Raw genomic sequence first — 17414 nt, forward strand, 5'->3', positions numbered from 1 at the left:
AGGCACATAGACAAACTTTATAAAAGGCAGTTAATGCTTATTATTAGCTGTTCTATCCTTAGCTAATGTCTCTGAAGCAGAGGAAAATGAAGGTCGAAAGGACGTCTATAAAATCAAGCAGGCATAGAGCTGGGCATACCTTGGAGAGAGTTAGCTCTTTATTTTGTAGTCAGTGAGATAAGCTTGCTAGTTTTATACTTTTGGACACAAGAGATAGGGAATAAAAATAGATATTAAATATTTTACCCTGAATCTCTGTTTTCTCCTGAGAATCTCCCCATATTTCCTCAGAATGACTCTGCTTATAATCCATGCATTTATCACTCCAACTGTCTCATCATATAGCCATCTACTGGGATGGAAGTTCCCAGTGGTATGATAAGAATCAGGAAAGCAAACATCTTAGTCAACAATGACTGGCTTTGATGTGTGTTTCTTTGCTCTGCTTAAGTGCATCTTACACGGCATTTGGCCAACCCCACTGTTCTGTCTGTTCCTGGTGGGGAGTGAACTTGGTCCCTTGCCCATAGCACAGGAGAGCAGTGTGCAGACCATCACCTCACATTGGCTGTAGGGTAGAACCCTCTGGCCATGAGGGACTAGGGGTCACTATAGAAGCTGATCTTACTCTGTCTTTGAGTAAAGCGTTGTTTCATCCAGGGCCTGTGTGAGTCATATCTTTCTTGGTGACCCTTGAACCTTCAAGCCAAGCAGTGCATTAACATCCTGGGACTGCTGGTCTTCCCGGTTGCAGGCATTATGTTCTTTGCTATTCTCCACGCAGTAGAACTCTTCCCCTGGGGGTGATAACAGGTGTCACTTGCTAGACACTGTGAGTGGTTGTGTGAGTAACAATGGTTATTCTTGGTGCTGCCATTAAGTTGGGTGTGACCAATAGCTTTCCCCTAGTTTCTTTCTCTCATAATGCTGTCAATCCACAGATTGCTACTCATTGCTAGAGAAAGGTGGCAGCTTTTATTTGTTGATGTTGTTAAGAGTTGGTCTGTCTTTTTTAAGCACCATTCTGTGTGCTTTTTCTTCTTAGCCATGATGCCGATGTGCTATGTACAAAGATGAGTTTTAGCATTCTTAAAGTTTTCCTACTCTTTCTTCATTAAAGCAATTTTGATGATTTAATCGTATTTCATTAAGGCAATGATTGCTATTTCATATTTCATGCATTTTAGACAATAATTTCTTGTATGTGTTCATCTTTTTCTGAATTTTATTTGTTTCCAATTTGAGAAATGGTACCTGAATCCTGACTACTTCATTTGTCTGTTTGTCAATATGCACAATAAATCTTGACACAATATTGCATTTTAAGTTTTGTGGGCATCTGGCCTGAAGATCTTATTCTTTTTACTTTATCATTTGGAAATTACTTTCAGAAATTCTATGAAATATCCTGGAAATGTGTTAAAGGGCAGCATTGGGAATAACATTGAATTAATTCTAGAGAACATACAGGATGTGCTTACTTTCCCTTTGTGAATATCTTATGTTCTAAGTCAGTCTTGTTCAAAACGTTTTCTATGAGGACAGAAACATTCTGCAACTATGCTAGCCTATACTGTAGTCATGAGTCACATGTGGCTACTGAGCATTTGAAACGTGGCTAGTGCTAACCAGGAACTAAATTTTCTATTTTACCTAATTTTAACTGACTTAAATTTAAATCTAAATTAGAGCCACATGTGGCTAGTGTTTTCCATATTACGAGGGCAGCTCTAGATCTTATAGCTTATTGTCTGTGCTTTATACAATCTTCTGACATTACTTGTCTGGAGAATGGTTCATCCAAAGCCAAAAGAGTTACAGAAAACTAATAAAAAATCAATGGTATAATGGAAGCAGCACAGGATTTGGAGTCATACAGAATTTGATGTACATTCAAGAAAGCCACTTAATCTTTCTTAGTCTTTATGAAAGAGGATTAGAATACATTCTCCTATAAATGTGTGGAGTGGTGGAGTTAAATCAAATCAAATAGCATGTAAACTCCAGCAAAAATAAGGGACTCAATTGGAATTACTTTCCTTAAATTTCCCCTAGTGCAAGCATCTAGATGGTTGTCACAGGGCATTTCCCACTGCTCAGTTTAGGAGTCCTTCTCAAACAGGGATGTGGATACTTAACATGCTTTTTACAAACACATGTTAATGGTGATACATGCTTTTAGCAGTGTGCTAAGTATTTTGCCTAATATTTCTTTTGTAAATAGAAAGAGACGTTTATCTTACAACTTAAGGTAAATTTTAGTATTTGTCTCTTGCTCAGAGATCTATTTGTAAAATTACGTATATTTGGATTTGGTTTTAACAACATACAATTGAACAAGCAAGAGCAAGGAGTTACTTGTTACCCTTATATATTTTTTTCTATATTAGTTGGAAGAACTGAAGCTGCTGTAAAGAAAAGTAGCTACATGTATTGGAAATGCAGAGAGAGAAAAGGGGGCAGCAAATTAGCTCAGATGTACGTGTGTGCAATAAGCAGCAGCCACCTTCCCCTACAACCTGGCTGGGTGAATTAAAATGAGGAAACGTCAGAGCTTTCAGAGACTGAGGAGGTGGCACACGGCCAATCCTGGAATTACAAGGGTGCAGCTACTACATTGCTGCAACAAAGAAATTGGAGTCCTGTGGTTAAAGTTAGAAATTCTTAGTAGAAGCACACATCCAGAAATGCTAGCAGACACGAAAAGAGAAGAAAGTGGCTTCTCCCATTCTCATGCCTTCTGATCTCCCATCACTGTCTCTTATTAGCAGACACTAACAAGAAGCCAGCCGTCAAGAGAGCCGGGGAAATGTAATCTGCATACTCTTCGTCACAGCATTAAAGGGCAAAGAGACTTCAAGCGGGGCTGAAAAAATTTTTTAAAGGTTTGTAACTGGGATATTATCTGTCAAAGTGATAAAAACTTACAAAAATCATATAGTGGTTTGCTTGCTGATCTCGAAGTTTCTTGGATCTGTGATTCGGTGTCCAGCTATATTTGTAAAACTTTGTTCCCTTTCACTTCTTCACATATTTCTTCTGTCAATTTCTCTGTCATCTCATTTCTGGTATTCCAATTATGAACATATTAGACCATTTGATATTGTTCTAGAGCTCTTGGATGCTCTCTTATCCTTTTTCTTTGTGTTTGTTTGGTTTCTGTTTAGTTTCTGTTGTCCTCTCTACAAGTTGTCTTATTCTTTCCTTGTCTGAACTGAGCTCATTGAAGGCATTCAGTATCTTCATTACTGTTTTTCTCCTTTCCATTCAATTATTTCATATAGTTCTGATACCTCTGCTGAAATTTCCCATCTGATCTTGTCTAATGTCTACCTTTCCATTAATGCCTTTAAACTATTAATCATTTATTTTAAATTTCTTGTTAGTCTCAACATCTGTGTATTATGTGAGTCTTATTTAGTTGATCGCTTTGTCTGTTGATAGTATGTTATTTCTTTCTTGTCTTTCCATATGCCTTATAACTTTTATTCTTTAAATCCAAATCTCTTGTGTGGGACAGTAGTGATGGAGGTCAATAGATTTTATGCCTGATAATACGCATGCCTTTCTGTCTGCTTTGCCTTTATTATAGGGCTTAGCTTAATTTATTTAAACGTGGGTTGGGTTTGAGACTTGACATTGCTGTCATGTCCATCAGGGACCCACACCCTTCAAATTTATCCAGTGATACTTCTTATTCAGGGTGGGAGCTGTATTGCCAGAGGATTTTCCTCAATGTCTGCTACATCTTGATTTTTAAGTCTTCTCTTTCCATTGTGTCTCAGAGGAGTCCTTTCCACCCTCCTGCAACTCTCCCAGATTTTTGATTCATTCATTCATTCAACAGTAATTTAATAAGTACTAAAGATATATGATCGGGCAAGGCCCTCTCTCCTTTATAGTTCAACTTGGAGCATTAATATTTTTATTCTACAAAGCTTCATGACTATTTTGACTAGTTACAAAAATAGGAAAACACTTTTGGGAATTTGATTTTAGTTGACTTTCATTCACAGGTTACTTTGGTGTGAGCATGACAACTTTAAATAGGAAGTATTCTAATCCAAAAGAAGATAGTGTTTACTAATTTTTAAAATCTTATTTTCTGCCCTGAGCTGGCATTTTATAATATATGAATAGATTTATTATTGAAAGCAATATTATTTTATGACTTGCTGGAGCCTTTTTTATGCAAGAGATCATTTGATGAGGACAAATCCTGAATAAAAAGGAAAAAAGTAATTAAAATATCACATACTTTGCCAATATGACAGGACCAAAATGATTTGAATGAAGCTGAATCAATAATTCAAATGACTGGTGATTTAAAATATCAAGTGCTACTGCTGGAAGAAAATTAGTTTCTGTTTTCTCTCCTATATTAGCTTTTTGGTCTAGACTTCAGCAGAAAAAACATTAGTTCACAAACAACCAAAATGTGTTTTATTCTACAAGATTATAGCATACTTATATATTCTTTATAATATTTTTGACTTACATATATTACAAAACTGATTATTAAAATCAACACATATATTAAAATATTTTATAAATTTTATTCTAATATTTATTTTATTTTAATTTATTATGAATTTTATTCTAAATAATTTCTATTTTTTAGGAATTTAATTCATGCCTTCAGTTCTAATTATTACCTCTTTCCATACGATTTCTAAACCTTGTGGGATATATTTACCTAAATTTATGTAAATCTATCTTTATACCTAAACCAACCTCTAAATCTTAATTATAATATCTATGTCTCTATCTATCTATCTATCTATCTATCTGTCTGTCTATCTATCTGTCTATCTACCAACTGTCTATGTATGTGGATTTACAGAAATCCATAGATTAACGTTTAGAAATCTTTTCTGGCATCCAGCACTGCATTTGAACTACTGACTTGATGGTTTACCACATATGATGTTCTGGCTCTCTAAATTCAACATGTCCTGAGCTTAAATTTTTCTCCTGTGGACTCAAGACAAACTTTTCTCCTGATTCCCTGTTTATATTAATAGCAGCAGCAATCTCAAATCTTGGAGTCATACGTCATACTTAATTCAATCTCCAGCAACAAAACTCTCTAAGCTTTCTATTCCACAAACAATAGAACTTAGGTCAAATTTTGCTATTCCCAGAGTAATTCTTTACTGAATCTCTGCCTTGATTTTTGACACAGAAATGCAGTCTGTTGCATTTTATTTATCCATTCAACAGGTCTTATTAAACGCTTGCTCTTTCCAGGCATGAAGAAAACAGGAGAGGATGCGTCTGCTATTTGTCCTGAGCTCAAAGATGTAAGAGTCTAGCTGAGAAGACCAATATTAAATAATTACATTGTAATTCATTGACACTTTTGCATGATGAAGTTATTTTATTCCACTTGCCTTGCAAGAAAAACTAAAACATCACCTCCTTTCAAGGAAATTTCCTTGGCCCTACTCCAAAGTCCCCATAGCCTGGTGGTTTACATTGTACTTATAATACCAATCTTTTAGCTAATTTTAAATTATTTAATACTGTGTAATTGATTGTAAGCTCATCAAGGAATATTCAACTCTGAACATCCACAGTACTTGGAACTAACAGGAAATCATTAAGTGTGGTGAATATAAATGTGTATAAAATTGTGAAATGCCCATGTTTCATCAGAAAGAGAATATTTTCAAACTCCTTTCTGCTTTGTTTTCCTGCTGTTTTCATTGTTTTTGTTCTTCATTACCAAGAAATTATAGAGTTGTCATGCTGGTTTATAATTATTCACTAACATTATGTGACACGTGTTGTATTATTTTATTCCATGTTATGGGGATAACAATAAAATCAAGCTAGATGCGTGGTAAACAAATGAGTCTAGGAATTACTCCAGGGTAATTCTTTCTATTTTTCTTGTAAATACATGTAGCAGGTAAGCATATAGAATAAGCAGAACCTGCCTAACGAATTCTGATGCCCTGTTTGTTTGTTTTTTTTGTGGCTTTTGTTTGAAACTTACGGAAGTTAGTGACTAAAATAAAAATAATAAATGCAGAGTACATGCTACGTAAATGTATATATCTATCTTTTAAAGATGAGAGTGGAAATTTCGTTGCTTGATCATTTTCATATTCATCACACTGGTATGCAAATTTAAACCATCCCTTTCATGTAAATCCTCTCTAAAGAATGACAATGTGCTACTGGGAGGATACCCTAAAGAATATGTCACATACTAAGTAAGGTAGCAGAAGTGTGATCCTTTTCTCTTGGAAATTTAATTTTACTGAATTGCTTTTTGAAATTCCCAATTCCCAAGTCTCCAAGCTATGGGGGAGTTAAGCTTTATTAGTTTACTGCTAGGTAATGGTGTTGTTCTTCTTAAAAAAGAAGGATGTACCAGTGTCACAAATAATAACACTTAGAAAGCTGCTTAGTCATAATGGTAGTCCTATTGATTTCCGTGGATGAAAATAATCGTGAGGGAGCAAAGATGGCATATTTAGTAAGATGGTATTTTTATATAGTAAAGGGTAGACTAATAGATTAGTTATTCAGTGAAATGCAACTAGTGATTTTATTTTACTCTTGATTAACTGCTAATGTTTTGCTGTCTCAAACTCATTTAGAGGAAACATCAAGTCACACAGTTAAGTTGACCTTGTTTTTACAAGAGGTCTTAAAACATAAACCAACACATATTAATGTATCAACAAAATAACTCATAAAAATAAATGTTTTTTACTATCATTTCTGGTACTTTCTTCCACACCTCACCTTACGTGGTTTATTAAACTATCCCTCGCCTGAAGTGTCAATATTCAAACATAGCTTTTAATCAATTTGCTAAGTGACAGTTAAGGACGTTAGCCAGATTGGCCACATCTTTGTGTGCCCATGTAGAAGGAACATATCAATTAAAAATTAACCAAAGCTTGCCATTAAAATAGTGCTTGGAGTCATGTTATTTGCTGCCCCTATAATCAGAGTCTGGCTGGCAACTGTGAACTTGAGAGATATGGATGCTGACTGCAGCATATGGATTAGTGGGTGTCCTTTCCTAGAGAATTGTTCCATGTATCCTGACCACACCAATGTGAAGTGCTCAGGGGCTGTCTTTAAATTGACTTTGACTTGTCCGAATCATTTAATAAGGCCATCTTAGAAATAAATAGTTTCATAATGTATCAGAATGTTTGAGTAGCTGAGCAATAGGGAAATAAACACACACACATATAAATAGAAGTTCAAGAAAAAGAGTAATTTCAGAATTTTTCATCATAGAATCCTATTATCATGTAGAAATGATGTTATAATTTCCAACACACACACATACATATGCACAATTATGTTTTCATAGAGATTAATTTTTTCAAAAGTTTAATAATAAAACCAGAAGGGATTTTATTTTATTTTGCTGAGGAAGATTTTCTCTGACCTAACATCTGTTGCCAATCTTCTTTTTGCTTGAGGAAGATTTGCTCTGAGCTAACATCTGTCCCAGTCTTCCCCTATTTTGTATGTGGGTTGCTGCCACAGCATGGCTGCCAACGAGTGGTATAGGTCTGCACACTGGAACCAAACCTGGGCCACCAAAGTGGAGCATGCCAAACTTAACCACTAGGCCAGAGGGTTGGCCCTCAGAAAGGATGTTTTAAATGATTATCTTATGACTTATATAGTTTGGTGAGTAAAAAAAGAAAAAAGAAGAAGATAAATATTCCAAGAAAAAATTAATGCCAATCATTTTGAGGTTAGTGAATTTTATTATGAATGCAGCATCCATGACATAGAAACACACTTACAGCCTGGGTATTATTCCCAGAACCTCTCTATCCTCTTCCATTTGCTCTTGTTTCTTATATGTATTTCCATGGGATTCAAATGATTTCTTTGAGAAAATATTTACAAACCGTTTTTGAACTTGGGATTATTCACATATTGAAGTGTTCCTTTATATTAATAAAATGGCTCTGGTATGATATTCTTGTTTGCAAGTCTTTCCTTGATAGCTCAATTTGCCAGCATGGCTGAAAAGACTAAACATCTTGAATGTAAGCTCCATTAATTTCCCACTTGGGGAATTTGTGTGTGTGCGTGTTGATTAAGTCATTTTTTTAAGGTGAAGATACTTCAATCACCCAAATCCAATGAGCTGGTTGGCTTTTAAGAAATTACTTTCTTAACGAGAGAAAATATGCCTCTTTTAATAGAAGAAAAAAAGGCTTTTAACCATTAGAATGACTTTGCATATGTGTGCCATCTGTACTTAGTAAGACTGGAAATAGAATTTGAAGAAATAGCAAGAACATGTCAGCTTCTGATACGGAAGCTAACAGAACCTGTATAAGAAGGAATATAGCCAGAATAGCCGTTCTCAGGCAGAGATGGCTTCTTGGTGTGTTGTCAAAAAAAAAGAATACTAAATTTGAAGATTAAATGTGATGCGTAATGTTATAAATGAAAAGCATGAGAAAGGGAGGATGAGATGCAGCAAATATATACGTCACTTTGTGTTCTGCATTTTGTAAGGAATGGGGTGTACTGAGGAGACAAAATAATTTCTAGTTTTTAATTGATGGCTTGATTCTTATCAGTTGCTAGGGTGGGTGACAAGGGGAAGTGTGAGCAAACCCATCAGGGTATCACAGGTTGTGGTCACGTTATGGAACACTTGCTCAGCCTTCTTGAGGTTGATAAGGTGTTGAGAACACTAGGAGTGGTCAGCAGCACGGAGCGAGAGGAAGTAAGTATCTACCTTGTCCTCGGAGAGTCAAGGGTCAGGTTCTGCCATCAAGCTTTGAGTGCAAGTCAGGAAATGTTAGAGACATTGGGGTACAAATGTGGTACTTACAAAAAGAGCAGGGGTGGAGGAGGATGGCTACATAATTTGCAGGGCCTTGTGCAAAATGAAAATACAGGGCCCCTTACTCGTAATTATTAAGAACTTGAAGACTGCACCAGAAGAATATTTAACATGGACCCACCTGTGTGCAGGGCCCAGCGTAGTCAAACACACATAAAGGTGGCCTGGGGGTGGAAGACAAAGCCAAAGAATTCACTTAAGGATTCTTTCATCCTTTAAAAAATAAAGACAATAAACTAGAGAAATCATGCTATTTATATTATTGTCATATTTAAGTGATTTTTTCCCCCTGTAACTTTATAAAAATTTTAGTGTCCTGTGGCAAGGAAATGCAAAGGCTACATCATCTCAACTGATCAAGTAGACTTAGTTTTTATGTCTCATTGTTTAACTTAATTATTGAGTGAACAGTGCAAAATAGTGACTTCATGATGCATTTTACTTTATTTCAGATGAATTAATTATTTTATAATCTTAGCTGGTAGTCTAATTTAGTCTATAGGCCTAATAACAATGAAAAGGATAGTTTTATTATTTACATTCAAGGAGATTGCATGGTACATTAAAAATCACACTTGGGTTGTATTGCTAACATGTAGGTGACTGTCTGTGAATCAATTAAATTATTTAAGTCTAAATTGTAAAATTAATATTATGAATATGACTGTCAGTGAATCAAGCTATTTGAAACATGATGTACATTTCCCTATTTGTAAATCAAGGATCTCTAAGGTCACTTTGATACTAACATTGATATAATGTGTGTGTGTGTGTATTTGTGCATGTGCGCCTATGTTTTAAAAAATTTCTCCAAGGGAAAGATCAAACAATGGGCTCTTAAAATTGCTATTTGTTAACCAAGTGAAGGAGAAAAAGCCAACGATCATTTTAGAACAAAAAAGAAAAAAAAACTAATTTATTCTTTTCTAATTCTAAGGCTATTAAACCACGCTTGGCAGCTAGATACTTATATATTTCCAAAATGAATAAAGGTCTTCCCTGGGGTTAATTACAAAGAAATGAAAGTGGTATCTGTTCTGATCACATCACAGTCGTCATTTCTCTAACAACACATTATAAATTAGAGGGGACAAAACACCTCAGAATTATTGTAGGGCCAGAACCTTTCAGATTACCCTTTCTGTGCCCAAGAAATGAATGTTACAGCCAATTTACCCATGAGTTTTAGGATTTAATATAAACGTGCAACTTTCTTCTTCAGAAAAACATTGCAGAAGGCTCTGTATTTGAAAGTCTAGAGTTTTTCATCGCAACCCTGGCTATGCACCGGAATTGCATGGGGTGGGGGGCGTTAACAGAGACAAATGTGCAAGTCCCACTTCTGGGGATTTTAAATAATTAATATAGAGTTGGGCACATTTGCTGAAATTGCTTTTTAAGCTCCTCAAATAATCTCAATCTTTAGGGTTAGTTTTGAAAATCATTGGTTGTGGGTCTAGATAGGTTTTATTCATATTGTCCATTAATATAGAGAAAGGGAGAATTTGTGCTTTGATAGGGAGAGACCGAAGTGCTCCACACTCCTAAACCTTGGCATCCCTGCCCTGTGTGTGGTTTGATATCTTAGGTCTGGGAACTTTAGAGGCGGAGTCCAGAGCATACTGGATCACATTTCTCCTGCAGTGGCAAAACCTTAGAAGGAAATGGTTTATGGGGGCTGGGGATAAAGTCACAAGGCGCTGTATTTATGAAAGCTTTGATGAAGGTACATCCAGAGATCCTGTGGGAAATAGAAAGAACATCATTGAGCAGGTTCCCTGAAAGTTTCCAGAAGCTGTCATTTCAGATAGATAATGGTGAGTCCAAACTTTGCATAGTGACTGACTCTGAGTTAACACACTTTGGAACACAGGAAAGGACCAAGCAGACAGCTTCTGTCTCCTGTGTATGTGACTGGTCCTGGCAAGGAGGAAAGTTAGAAAAGCTTGAATCACAAGATGCACAAAATTACACAGTTTTGTTTACAAAAGCCAAAACCACTACAGTAAGCAGCCACATACAACTAAAAAACACCTAGGGGCTTTTATTACAGTATAACCCTAGTGGCCAACAGCAAGGGTGCTAGGAAACAAAGAGCTTGAATCCAAATTTCGGCTCTACTGTGTATGAGATGTGGAACTCTTGGCAAGTCATTTGGGTTTTCTAGGCTCAATTCCCTCACCTGTAAAATGGGAATATTAAAATTTACCTAATTTGGAGGGCTGTTTGAAGCCTTCGTTAATTTAAAACAGGAATTAGTGTTTAGTATGGAGCAAGTACTCAATATATGTCAGTGATTATAATTATTTTCATTTATTGAAACTCTGATAGTTGAAAAAAGACAGATTATTACCAGTAATTTAGCACTTACTATGCTAAATAGCTTATAACTCAGAGCCAGTGGGACAAACCTGCTATCAGGAGCTGCGAAGGGCATGACTTAGCACTGGGAGCACTTCCATCTGTTGCTGTTGATTAAACAAGCCATTGGAATTAAACTTGTCACACGCTAATTATAAAACCAGCAACAGCTAATTCATATGTCTTTGAAATATAGTCCCAGACTAGCAGGTAAACAGTGTCTGCAATTATAGCATCTCATTAATTCTGTAAAAAGTGATAATATTAGTTTGAATTAGGTGGTTAATAGTTCCATTTTCAGAAAAAGTGAAAATTGTGTGGGGTTGAAAAGCTTCTAATCTGCTGCCTGATGTGAAATGTAAGTTAAGGGAGAATCCTAGAATTTGAAGCAGAGAGGTTTTCCTTGGCGAGCAAAACCCACGCTGAGTTTAGTTTGATGACTCAAATACCACTTGGATAACAGAAAAGCTCAGTTTGTTCCAGGTTCGAAAGAAATGATTCCCCAGAGAGTCAGACAAATGAGAAACGTTTTGCACCTCCGCATTCCCTGTAGCCATCCTGAGTTTGACTGAGCTGCTGCTGCAAACCAAGACAGTTGGTTACTGCAACCAATGAGGAAAATTCCAGGACTTCGTAGGATATGCAAGCCAGCTGTTCAGTGTGTGTCTCTTTGGGTGATTAATGCACCAGTTGAAACTGGGAAAAGAGGGTCTTGGAAGATCTTTCCTTACTTATTTGTTGTTAAACATACCTCTTGTGGTTCTTTTATTACTAGGAGCATTTCTACTTTCTTGGACCAACAGACCACTTTTATTACACGTATTCTTTTCTTGTTTACACCAGCAAGTTTTAGAATATTCGAAGTTTGCAGATGCTTTCTGATGTTCCCTTTTAAAGACCGTTTGTTATTGGGGAAAAGTGATAACTATTGATTCCCCAGAGTACATTTATTCACCCTGGACATAAATACATGATTTAATAAGCTCAAAGACAAGACCTACATATTAAAAATAAATTAAAATAAATTCACTCACTGCTCCTCTGAGTTTTACCAATAATTTATGGAAAAATTACTCTTGTTTTTAATATAGCCAGCAGTGCATCTTTTCTTTTTTTAAAAAAAAGACAATGCATCATTTATGAAAAGGAGAAAGGGAACTAGCATTTATTGAGTACTTACTATCATTTTAACTTATATTATCAACTTACGTTATTTTACTTAATATTCATCTGTAAGGCGGGTATTTTAATCCTCATTTTAAAGAAGAGGAAAGAGAGGCTTTTAGAAGGCAAGTTGCTGAAGGTCACAAAATAAGACAGTTGCTTCCAAAATAAGAAAACTTTCCAGTACCTCTTGTTACTTCAGGTCTCTACTGTTTATATATGTGTACAAACAAACAATAAAATGAAAAGAAATAGAAATATGAGTTTTGGTGTGATCTAAACAATGGATTCCAAATTTGGTCCATCATCAAAACCAGGAACTCCAAAAATTTTTTTCTTTTGGTTGATTTTGTGGGTATCAGATATTTTTAAAGAGCAATGCTAAGTATGTTTGGCGAAACTCTTATTTTCCTTGGTCTATATCACTTAGGATGTTAGAACAGAAACCACTTAAGATCATTTGAAAGCAGTATGCTAAAATTAAAAAATTAAAAAAATTATTGGGTAAGAAAGCCATCTGAGATTAATACTTTCTCTACAAAATGAGAAAAGTAATGCTTGGATTTCCGATGTAATCTAATACGTGCCCATATAAACCTTAAAACCTGACCTTGCAGAAAGTATCACGTGAAATTAAGTTCCTAACACATTGGTACTAGCCATAGCCTCTCCTAAATTACTTGTTCCAATCTTCTACTGATCAGCATTCTGTTGTCTCTGGACAACATAGCTTCCATAGCTTTAAAATTCAGTATTTATTTCCCTTTAAAATAATTTTGCCTTGCTTATTGGCACTTATGTTTGCTGACAATTTCCTGCCTTTCACCTTGATAGTGACCTATTTCCTTCAGCACTTGACCTCAGGAAATTCAGTGCTAACATATGATTTGCCTGACCTGGCTTCTATAACCTCGTATTTCATTACAGTCACCTAGAGGAGCTATGCCCATTTAGGATTTTGTTGTGATGTAAGGGCCAAAAACAGATCAAATCAGATCCTACAAAAGAACTTTGGAAAAATATCAAGTGAAGTATACATGCTAAATGTATAGCTTTATAAACCAAAGCATTTTGGTTGACTTCTTAGTAGAAATTAATATATCCAGATTGTAGGAATCTATACACAATAAATTACCTGGTTTCTTCTATAAATATGTTGCTTGAGGGGAGAAAAAATAATGAAAGCAGAACTTAAGGATAAGAGATATTTAAAAAGACATTAAAAATATCAGAAAAAACTGAGAGATGTTAGATATAAAATAGATATTATTAATGTTATTTTACAATTAAATATAGGATGAATCTGAAGTCTTTACATATCATTGAAGTTCTTTTTAAAGCTTATCATAGTTGAAAACACTAGAAGGATTCTATACTCATTAGGTTTGGGCTAATAAAATCATATGAGAAGGAGAGTCTAATATTAATAATACACAATAAAACTGTAATTTAAGCAGGACAATTAGAATGTCTTATTCCCATAACCTCCATTTTCAAATAGCTTTCAATGATTAACTCTTTAATTGTCCACCTAGAAAAGAAAACACACACTTACAATAAACTTTATCAGTTCTGTAGTCCAGGATTCATGTCTGTAGTATCTATTAATTTGAGTAGAATCAATATATTTGGTCAAGTAAATTCAACCAGATGTTTTCTAAAGAAGAGTCTTAGAATCATAGCCCAAGTATTAAAGGACCCATAGAGATCATAATCAAATTTTCTTAATTCAATTCAGTTTTTTCTCATTACCATCTACAATCTTTCAAACTGGTGTATATGTGTAAATATACTGATGCGTTGGGTTATATAATTTATTTCTAAGCAAATCAGACCCTCACGCCATCTACACACTGTGGCATATTCTGAGAAATCTGTCTGAGGCGGTGTGGATCTGGAAGGGTAATATTGCTAAATATTGCTCAGATTTCCCTTTGCTCTGTTTTGAATAGGAAAAAAACAAGATAAAATATAAGCCTCCCTTTGTAAAAATGTCGCTTTTTTATGACATCTTTAGTAGTGTTCTAAAGATATACAAGTTCTAAATATTGTATTAGAAATTTCCCAGCCACCTAAATTCCCTACTAACAGACACAAGGGGAACCAGATGTCCAAAATCAAAATGAAGTACATTAAAAAGACCTGCTCAACGTTAGGCCAGCGTTAAGGCCCATTCATCAGAGGCAGTTCTTTGGCAGCAAACCGGTGGATCTGTCCAGCCATTGGAAAGGATAATGAAGGTTATTTAAAAGGGAACAGCAGGAGAGAAAGTCATCTTTTCAGAAGAATGTAGAAAAGAAGAAGGTAAAAGGGTATGATATTCAGATCATGGTTTACCCTTTTCTTTTATGCTATCAGTTTCTTAAAAATATTTTAATATTCAATTACAATATATTGCACCTTATGTTAACGTGTTGCTTCAGTACTAACCTGAGAGTAGAGTTAAGCTGAAAATAGACTTGAAGGCTGTTCTTGGATTGATCTGCAATGAGGTGTGTGCACGTGTGTATGTGAGTATATATTTTTTTAATGTTGATATTTTATCTGATTAAAAATCATTCATTTGATAAAGAAAGATTAATGTAAGCAAAGAAGAGAATTTTCTACTTTGTAAGGATATGCATACTCATACTTCTTTCGGAAACAAATAAAGAGAACCATTGTTTTAGCTAAAGTAGTTTGAAAAGCTTAAAGATGATGAATTTATATTTGATTATTTTAAAATAATGAATTTACATTCAGAAAGGGAGATACAAGAAGCCTTCCAGTGGCTGGGAAATTAAAGTCGGGATTTTTCATTAGTTGCTTGCCCTTTTTCAATTATTTTTAATAAAGTGTGGAGGATGTAGATTCAGCAAGATGCAGTGCAGGCTTTGGGAATGAGTTTCTGGAGGTGTCACGTGGGAGTAGGAGGATCCTGATAGTCCAAGTGGACAGAGGAGGCTTGGAGATTGCAACCGCTTACACATATCTCCTGACCTGGTAGAAAACTCCCACAAATGGAAGACAGCATAGCCCTCTCTCAGGAACACACTCTATATCCAAGGAGTGATTGTGCTATCTTGGAAAATTGTGCTGTCTTTCCCTGGCAGGCTCAATGTTGCCTTGTAATGTTTGCTTCAGAGCTCAGCAAGCAGAATGTAACTCTAAAAGGCTCACAGACTCCTTATTAGAACTCGTAATAACTGCTAAAGACTCCAGTTAATCATATTGACAAGAGGACCAAATGGAAACCAGACTAACGTCGAGGCTTTTCCAGGCCTCTTCACAGTTAAAGAGAAATTACTTACATTTCAGGGCTCATCAAATTCCACAAATGGAGTTATTTGCCCTTCAGTTCCTCAGTTGAATGTGGAAATATTTTCACCTCATATCATTAAAAGATAGCTTCCTTTATATTTCTTAATACTACAACAGCGTCTTCTGTAAGTTACATTTCCCCTCTGTTTCTTCCACAGTTGCAAGAAAGAACTCTACTATACGTCGTAATTTCATTGGCTTTCTAAATGTTTTATTTGATGACTTCTTTAGATTTAAAATACCTACAAATAATAGCACTTTAAAGAGAACATCAATTGCATTTGCAATCTGAGGACCCATATCTTGGTTCAACTATCTCCCAATAACGTGTATAACCTTGCTCACATAATTTAAATATTCTCTGCAGGATTGCAAAGGTTGTGATAATTATTTTAGACTGAAAATGATTAAAGAGTAAAGTATCACCACCATGGCCCAGGTTCATTTCCTGGTCAGGGAAACACACCACCCGTCTGTCGGTTGTCATCGTGTGGCAGCTGTGTGTTGCTATTATGCTGAAAGTTATTCCACGGGTATTTCAAATACTAGCAGGGTTATCTATGGTGGACAGGTTTCAGTGGAGTTTCCAGACTATGATGGATTTGGAAAAAGTACCTGGCCACCACTTCTGAAAAAATTGGCCATGAAAACCCTATGAATAGCAGCAGAGCATTGTCTGATATAGCACTGGAAGGTGAGAGGATGGCACAGGAACACCAGGCAGGGTTCTGCTCTGCTGTACACAGGGTCAGTAGGAGTCGGAATCGACTCAACAGCACTAACAAAAAAAACTAGCGAGGCTTCAACAGAACCAAGTATACATACATGTACACACCCAGGAAAGCAGATGGTATAATTCAGTCCAAGACCAAGGACAGGAGAAGATGAGAGGTCCCAGCTCAACAGTGAGGCAAAAAAAAGAATGAATTCCTCCTTCCTCAGCCTTTTGTCCTATTCAGGTCCTGAATGGATTGGATGATTCCCACTCAAATTGAGGAGGGCAATCTATTTCAGTGAGTCCACTGATTCAAATGTTGATCTCATCTGGAAATGCCTTCACAGACACATCCAGAAATAATGTTTAATCTGGGTACACTGTGGCCAGTCAAGCTGACACATAAAATTAACTGTCACAAGTCCAACCCTTGTCTACTTGGCATCCATATATATCTCCTTAAACCATACCTGCTCTCCAAATAAAGACAATAGCAAGGTCATAATGCTGCCTAACATGATACAATTATCTACATACAATCAAAAATGCACTAACCCTTTTCCCACAAGAGGAAGTAAAGTCTTGAGTGATCTTTACTTTTTCTTGCTATCCTATAACTTACATACTAGACAGATAGATAGATAGATATCCTTATATATACACATACACACAGCACATATGTGTATATGCAAATATATGTATACACACACACGAACATATTCCCAATAAAATGAAGAGGAAATACTTGACAATTACTGTAACTGGTCATGTGGACATAGATGGTATTTGTCACTTCTTCCATAGCTGGTACAGTTACTTCTCCCACTACCCATTCTGTATTCCCTTTGCCTTCAGCAAGCACCTCAGCTGGTCATGATTCTTTACCTGGTGGGGTGACTCAAACTTTCATTCCTGGTGGATCTGCATCATTAGTAGTCCTGCCTGGATCAGATTGCTACAGTTTTCCATTGACTTTAATCACAAGGCATGACAATTCTAACAGATGCCCTAAGGAATCTCTTAAAT

Source organism: Equus asinus, chromosome 4 (assembly GCF_041296235.1).
Source record: "Equus asinus isolate D_3611 breed Donkey chromosome 4, EquAss-T2T_v2, whole genome shotgun sequence".
Classification (NCBI taxonomy): Eukaryota; Metazoa; Chordata; class Mammalia; order Perissodactyla; family Equidae; genus Equus; species Equus asinus.